A 7329-nucleotide genomic window follows, 5' to 3' on the forward strand; every position below is an offset into this window, starting at 1 on the left:
ACTGGTCACCCTATCCTAGCTAGCTTGCTATGCCAAAGAATGTAGCTCGAGCCAAAGATCCAGGAAGGAGTGGGAATTAGGGGGCGGGGGGGGGGGGGCTTCCTGCTGGGCTGAGTTGATGCTTCCCGAGGAGGAATGTTTCTGTAGGACTTGGGTTTATTTTCAGAGCCTTATGGCCACAAGGGTCAGTGTTTTTGCTCCGAATTGATTGGGCTCCCGTCCTCCCTGAACCCTTCAAAAAGATCTGAGTGGACAGTAGGTGAAACTGACTTGTCTCTCTCAACCATTTATAGGGCTCAGATGGGTGAGAGCCTTCTCTGGGGCAGAATCAGGTTTTGTGGGGTCTGGAACTTAACAGTTTGGGGTCTTCTTTAAGAAAATAGTAGATATAGGGGGCACCTGGGTGGCTCAGTCGGTTAAGCGGCCGACTTCAGCTCAGGTCATGATCTCACGGTCTGTGAGTTCAAGCCCCGCGTCAGGCTCTGTGCTGACAGCTCGGAGCCTGGAGCCTGTTTCAGATTCTGTGTCTCCCTCTCTCTGACCCTCCCCCACTCATGCTCTGTCTCTCTCTGTCTCAAAAGTAAATAAACATTAAAAAAAATAATAATAAAATAAAATAGTAGATATAGCCAACATATTACTAGGATTCCTCTCAGGGCCCTGGAAAGGTTTAGGCAATCAGGGGCCCTGAAACTTAACGATTCTTCAGCTTCATAGTAAATCTCTCTTCTTCCCCATGCTTTCTTTTTTTGAAAAAAAGAATTTTTTAGAAATTGAGGTAAAATGTACACAAAATGAGATTAACCACTTTATTTATTTATTTTTAAATACTTATGTATTTTGCAAGAGAAAGATAGCGAGCAGGGGAGGGGCCGAGGGGGGGGTGGGGACAGAATCCCAAGCAGGCTCCACACTCACCTCAGAGCCCGACGTGGGGCTCAAACTCACGAACTATGAGATCATGACCTGAGCCGAAACCAAGAGTCAGACACTTAACTGACTGAGCCACCCAGGCGCCCCCAGAGATTAACCATTTCAAAGCATACAAGTCAGTGGCATTCGGGACATTCACAGTGTTGCACAACCACAGCATTTATCAAGTTCCCAAACATTTTTATCATGCTGAAAGATAACCCTGTACCCAGTAAGCGGTTTACCCCCACTTGCCACTCCCGCTAGACCCTGGCAACCACCAATCTGCTGTCTGTCTCTGTTTAACCTATTCTGGACGTTACATATACACGGAATCTGTCTCTGTGGATTAACCTATTCTGGACATTACGTATATAGTCGGAATCAAACACTACACGGCCTCGCGTGTCTGACTTCTTTCCCTTGGCGTATGTTTTCGAGCTTTGTCTGCATTGCAACGTGCATTCATACTTCATTCCCTTTTATGGGTACATCATATTCCACTGTATAGACAGAACACATTTCAAATTCTGGTTTCTCCATATTCTCGCCGATACCTGTTATGTTCCATTTGAAAAAAACCGTAGCCGTCCTAGCGGGCGTGAAGTGACATCTCATTATAGTCTCTGTCGCGATCTTTTCAGTTCTCCACTCAGTTTGACATTTTCTCTGACTTTCAAAAACATCTTGAAAACAACCACCACGTATGTAAGGAAAAAAAGTTTTTTTAAGATAATAGTCTGCAATAAAGCATTGACTGGTGTCCATGCCTATTCTGGAGGCTATCAGCCTCCAGAAATCCAAATGACAGGACAGGAGTTGGGGCTGGGCAGGTCTGTGTTCCCGGGAATAAGCCAGGACCCGGGAGTCATATATCCTCCCAATCCTGCATTGGAAGTTGACACTTGGACCTCCATCTTCTCTCTGACACTGGGAAAATCACTTGGTCCTTGAATTAGTTTCCTAAGTTGCCAAAATACCACAGACCAGGTGGCTTAAGCAACAGACGTTTGTCTTTTCACAGTTCCAAGATCAAGATGTTGACAGGTATGGTTTCTCCTGAGGTCTCTCTCCTTAGTTTCTGGATGGTGCCCTTCACATGGCCCTTCCTCTGTGTTTACGCATCCCGGTGTCTCTTCCTCTTCTTCTTCCTTTTTTTCTCTAATTTTTTAAATTGTTTATTTTAGAGAGAGAGAGAGAAAGCACAAGCAGGGGAGACCGATGAAGCAAAAGAGAGAGAGAATCCCAAGCAGGTTCCACCCTCAGTGCAGAGCCTGATGGGGACGGGATCCCACAACCCTGGGATCATAACCTGAGCCAAATTCAAGGGTCGGCCGTTGTGGTGCCTGGGTAGCTCAGTCGGTTAAGCATCCAACTCTTGGTTTCGGCTCAGGTCATGATCTTATGGTTTGTGGGATCGAGCCCTCCATTGGCCTTTGAGCTGACGGTGAGGAGCTTGTTTGGGATTCTCTCTCTCTCTCTCTCTCTCTCCCTCTCTCTCTGCCCCTTCCCCACTCACACATGTTCTCTCTCCCTCCCTCTCTCTCTCAAAATAAACACATAGATTTAAGAGAAAGAAAGAGTTGGATGCTCAACCGACTGAACCACCCAAGCACCCCTCTTCTTATAAGAATAGCAGCCATTTTGGATAAGGACTCGCCTGCACAACCTCCAAATACAGCATTAGGGCTTCAATATAGAAATTTGTAGGGGACACAATTCATACCTTCAAAGCATGGGCTTTACCATTGTGTAAATAATTGAAATCAATTTGAGAAATTTATAAAAAAAACTGAAAGGAAAATCTCAGCCCTCTACCATGCCACTGGTAATTGTGTGAGTCAGCCCAGATGGTGAGACATGGCAGAAAAAGCTGTGCCTCCAGGGCCAGGAGAGCATAGCTTTCGGTTTAGAAGCCAACCCCAAAGTCCTTTTATTTCTCTGGCCCAGGAGTTTCTGATGAAGATCAAAAGGGAAAATATGTTTGAAATGCTTTGAAATGATAAAGCACTATAAAAAGCAAGCTGTCACCATTACTGCCTTTCTTGTCCGTAGGATGCAATGTGAGCTAAGCTGTGTAGTTACCAATTTTGTCACTAAATGTCACCTACTTGAGTGCTGATTTCCACCATTTGCCACTGAATTAATAATGAATCAGCTCGCCTGAGAGTGACAGAAAACCCCAAATAACAGTTGCTTAACCAGATAGACAAATTGAAGAAGTAAGCAATCTGCTTCAAGAAGTCTTCAGGGACCAGTCCTTATGGTCCAACATGGCGGCATCAGAATTCCCAACACCAGGACGCAAGAGGAATGATGAAGAAGAGACAAGAGAAGTGGTGGTGAGCTACAGAGTCTTCACAGCCATCCATCCCATTGGCCAGAAGTTAGCCACGCGGCCACACGTGACTGCCAGGGAGGTCAGCAAATGTAATCATTATGCTGAGTGACTATGTCCTCGGATAAAAGTTTTACCACTAGGAAAGATGAGAAAAACACATATTGCCAGGAACTAAGAGTCTCTGCCTTATAATATGCTTCTCAGATTCTCTGGACTTGGGCAGTTACACAACCCAATCAACAGGAAGCTTTGGAAAAGTCGAGAAATACACAGTGGTGTCCCCTTATCCACAGGGGATATGTTCCAAGACCCCCAGTGGATTCCTGAACTGCTGGTAGCATCCAACCCTATGCATACTATGTTTTTTTTCTTGGACATACATACCTATGATAAGGTTTAATTTATAAATTAGGCACAGTTGGGGCGCCTGGGTGGCTCAGTCGGTTGAGCGGCCGACTTCGGCTCAGGTCATGATCTCGCGGTCCGTGAGTTCGAGCCCCGCGTCGGGCTCTGTGCTGACCGCTCAGAGCCCGGAGCCTGCTTCAGATTCCGTGTCTCCCTCTCTCTCTGCCCCTCCCCCATTCATGCTCTGTCTCTCTCTGTCTCAAAAATAAATAAACGTTAAAAAATAAATAAATAAATAAATAAATAAGGCACAGTAAGAGATTAATAACACAAACATTGATCAAGGGGCACGTGGGTGGCTCAGTTGCTTAAGCATCTGACTCTACTGTCTCACGGGGGTTTGAGCCCTGTGTCCCACTCTGCGCTGACCGCACGGAGCCTGCTTGGGATTCTCCGTCTCTCCTTCTCTCTCTGCCGCTTCCCTGTTCTCGCTCTGTCTCTCTCAGAGTAGATAGACTTTTAAAAAAAGTGACCCAAAATGATTGATCGGCTACCGCTCGAGGCCTAGATGGCTGTTGGTGGTGGGTTGTCCTTAGGTTTCAATTTCGTCAACTTGAGCCATTTACAGGCTTGGATTTTGGTTTGCTTACGTGGGTCACCCCGGCATTAAGAGCCACCTGGGTCTGATGGCCTCCTTGTTTAATTCATTTCACAGCTATTATTATTCGTATTACTATCAGCAACAGTTTGTTTATACAGTGATACAGAAGTCAAGAAAAATGGGTCATTTATTTATTCAGCACCTACCCCGTGGTAGCCACCGTCCCGGGCCCCAGAAATATCTAAGGAACTGAACAGGTTCCTGCCGGCCTGGGGTTCACGTTCCAGCGGGGGACACGGGCGAGAAACACACGGATGGACGAAATGCAAGGAGGATACGGGAAAATGGTCAGGAAAACAGTTCCTACTGTCTCATTGTGTGACAGACACTGTGCTAAGGGTTTTCCATGCATTTTCCTATTTAATCCTAAGGATAACTCTAGGAGGTAGATTATTATTAGCCCCGTTTTACAGCAAAGACACTGAGACTCAGAGAAATGATGGTGCCAGTAAATGGCAGAAACAAGCCTGACTTCCTAGCGGCTAGGTTTTGCTGCCTGCCTTTATTGCGGTGGTGGTGGTTGTTGTTTGCTATCATTTTAAAAATACAGCCTCCAGCGGAGGGGAGTAGAATCGTATAAATCAAGGAATCTTTAAAATCCGCTCTTTGTAGTAATTTATTGCGCTCATGCTCTTAAAGAATATTCCTGAAAGCACGCTTTATCTAAATTACGTCTCTTCCTGGGAAAACGACTTCATCGGCTTCTGTGTCCCCGAAGTCAAAGGCTCTGAGTCAGGCTGTGCTAATGGATGCTTGAGCCAGAGGTCTGTTTAATTTATTTTTCTCCTGACCTGAGGTTCTTGGGCGGAGAACTTGAGAAATCTCAGATCTCACACGTTGGGAACTTCTCTGCTGGGAGCTGGGAAACACAAGGAAGCACAGCTGACCACTGAGATTTTGGGCGAATGCATTCAAAGACCTTCATAAGGCTACAAACGTGCACATCTTCACTCCAGCAAAACAGTCCTCATTGAATGTCCTAAGGCACAGTATGGACCACTGGCTAAAATAGCGTCATCTTTTTTTTTTTTTTTTAATTTATTTAAGCAATCCGTATACCAAACATGGGGCTCGAACTCACGACCCCAAGATCAAAAGTCACATGCTCTTCTGAGCCAGCCTGACGCCCCTGAAATATCATCATGGTGGACAAGGCCATGTCATGTCTACATGAAACACAGCGCACCTGCTCTCAGTGAGCAAAGTACAAATTTGTAGCTCAACGAAGTCATGAAGCATGACAGGACATTTACATTTAAGCCCCTGATGAAAAGTTGAAACTGTTAATGCTACAGTGTCAAGAATACGATATATTAATTACCTGCGACTGCGTAAGAAACGACTCCAAGGCATAGTAGCTTCAAACAAACCAAAGCAAACCAAAAGTTATCTATCATTACTCTTCGTTTCCGTGGGTTGGGAATTCAGACAGGGCACGCAGCAGGGATAATCGGCCTCTGCTCCTGTGTCTCAGCTGGAAGACTGGAAAGCCTGTGGGTCGAAATCATCTGACTGTCTGTTCGTTCTCATGTCTGAGGCCTCACGCCCATGAGGATGGCTGTTGGTGGGTGGCGGTGAGGGGGAAAGGATGTTGGTCAGAACATCCACACTTGGTCTCTGTATGTAGCTTGGGCTTCCTCGCAAAATGGTGGTTGGGTTCCAAGGACAAGCATCTCGGACCGCCCAGATACAAGGTGTTGGGGGAAACTTTGCTTCCTCTGGTAGAAGGAGAGAGAGTCCCATTGTAGGAAGAGCATATGAGATGGGATAAATATGCAGGTGTGGCTATCTCTGGAAAATATAATCTGCCATAGATGCAAATGCTTACTGAGTAAATCTCTGAGTGCTAAATACGTGGTCTCAAAGTTATAATCCAACTGACGAAATAAGACACAGAATCATAGAACTCTTTGGCTTAATGACACCTAAGATCCACTAGCTCTATGCTTTTTAGCTGTTTGTATATCACCAGTGGGATCAGAGGTGCTCTGTGTAGCTCACGGACTTTCTTGACGATTAGTAAGCATTTGTATCCCTTGGATCCCCGTGTGCCACACACCGGCGAGGCGAGTCCTCTGCTGACACGCCCGCTATGGGTCACCCGCCCGTGGCTCTTTAGTCTGCTTTTGGAGAAGTCCTGTGCTGTGGCTGTCCAGACTTAGTTTTAAGCTCCAGCTCAGCTCCTCACCAGTTGTGCGATCTTGGGCAAGTTAGCTAATCTCTCCAAACTTCCGTCTCTTCTTATAAAACGGAGTGATTGACCTGGCCAAGAAAATGGATTCAAAATCTTTGATATAAGGTAAAAGGATGACTGCACATCCTTTCAATAGCATAGGGGAGCAGTGTCCAGCCCAAGGTCCTCCCAAATTTTATCTAATTCTTTAGGAGATGTACTGTTGTTTGTGGTGCTATTTGCTAATAACGAATGCCCAAGTTCTCCGAAGCTGCACGTTAACTTGCAGATTTCCAAGACGAGGGAGGATAACTCCAGAGGTTATAGCTTTCTTGGCCCATAGGCCACTAACCAGTTTAGTCTGTAGCTTTGAACATTTATTTTAGGGTGTCTTTCCTGACAGACTACACAGACATCTGTTCATCGAATTCTCCTTTGAACGAGCTTTACCAGCCTCCTAGCACCCTCGTGAATTAGCTACATAAATAATTGACACGTGTTCGTTCTATATTTGTCTGAGAGTCGGGTTTTTAGCTTTTTGAAAATTATACTCTGATAGCCCCGAGTCCTATGCGCCATGGAAAAGAAAGTAATTAGCGTCCTAGCTGTTCACTGGAGGAAGAGATCTGAGGAGAGCCAAAAGGACTTTATAGCAAAGACTTTTTATAGAAAGACTTTTGAGAAGATCTTGCTGGATGTGAATTGTTTCAGGACGGGGAGGGCACTTGAGGGCTGGGAGGTCCTCTGTGCGGCAGGGCCAATAAGTGGCGAAGGAACAAACCAGAAAGAGGGGTAATAAATATCATTTTGAAGTAACCTCATGAAAGACTATCGATAACCTCACCATTTCACCCACTGTAAATTATTAAGACGAAAACCAGCAGTCGTTATGTATTT

The sequence above is a fragment of the Panthera uncia genome (assembly GCF_023721935.1).
Source record: "Panthera uncia isolate 11264 chromosome D3 unlocalized genomic scaffold, Puncia_PCG_1.0 HiC_scaffold_8, whole genome shotgun sequence".
Lineage (NCBI taxonomy): Eukaryota > Metazoa > Chordata > Mammalia > Carnivora > Felidae > Panthera > Panthera uncia.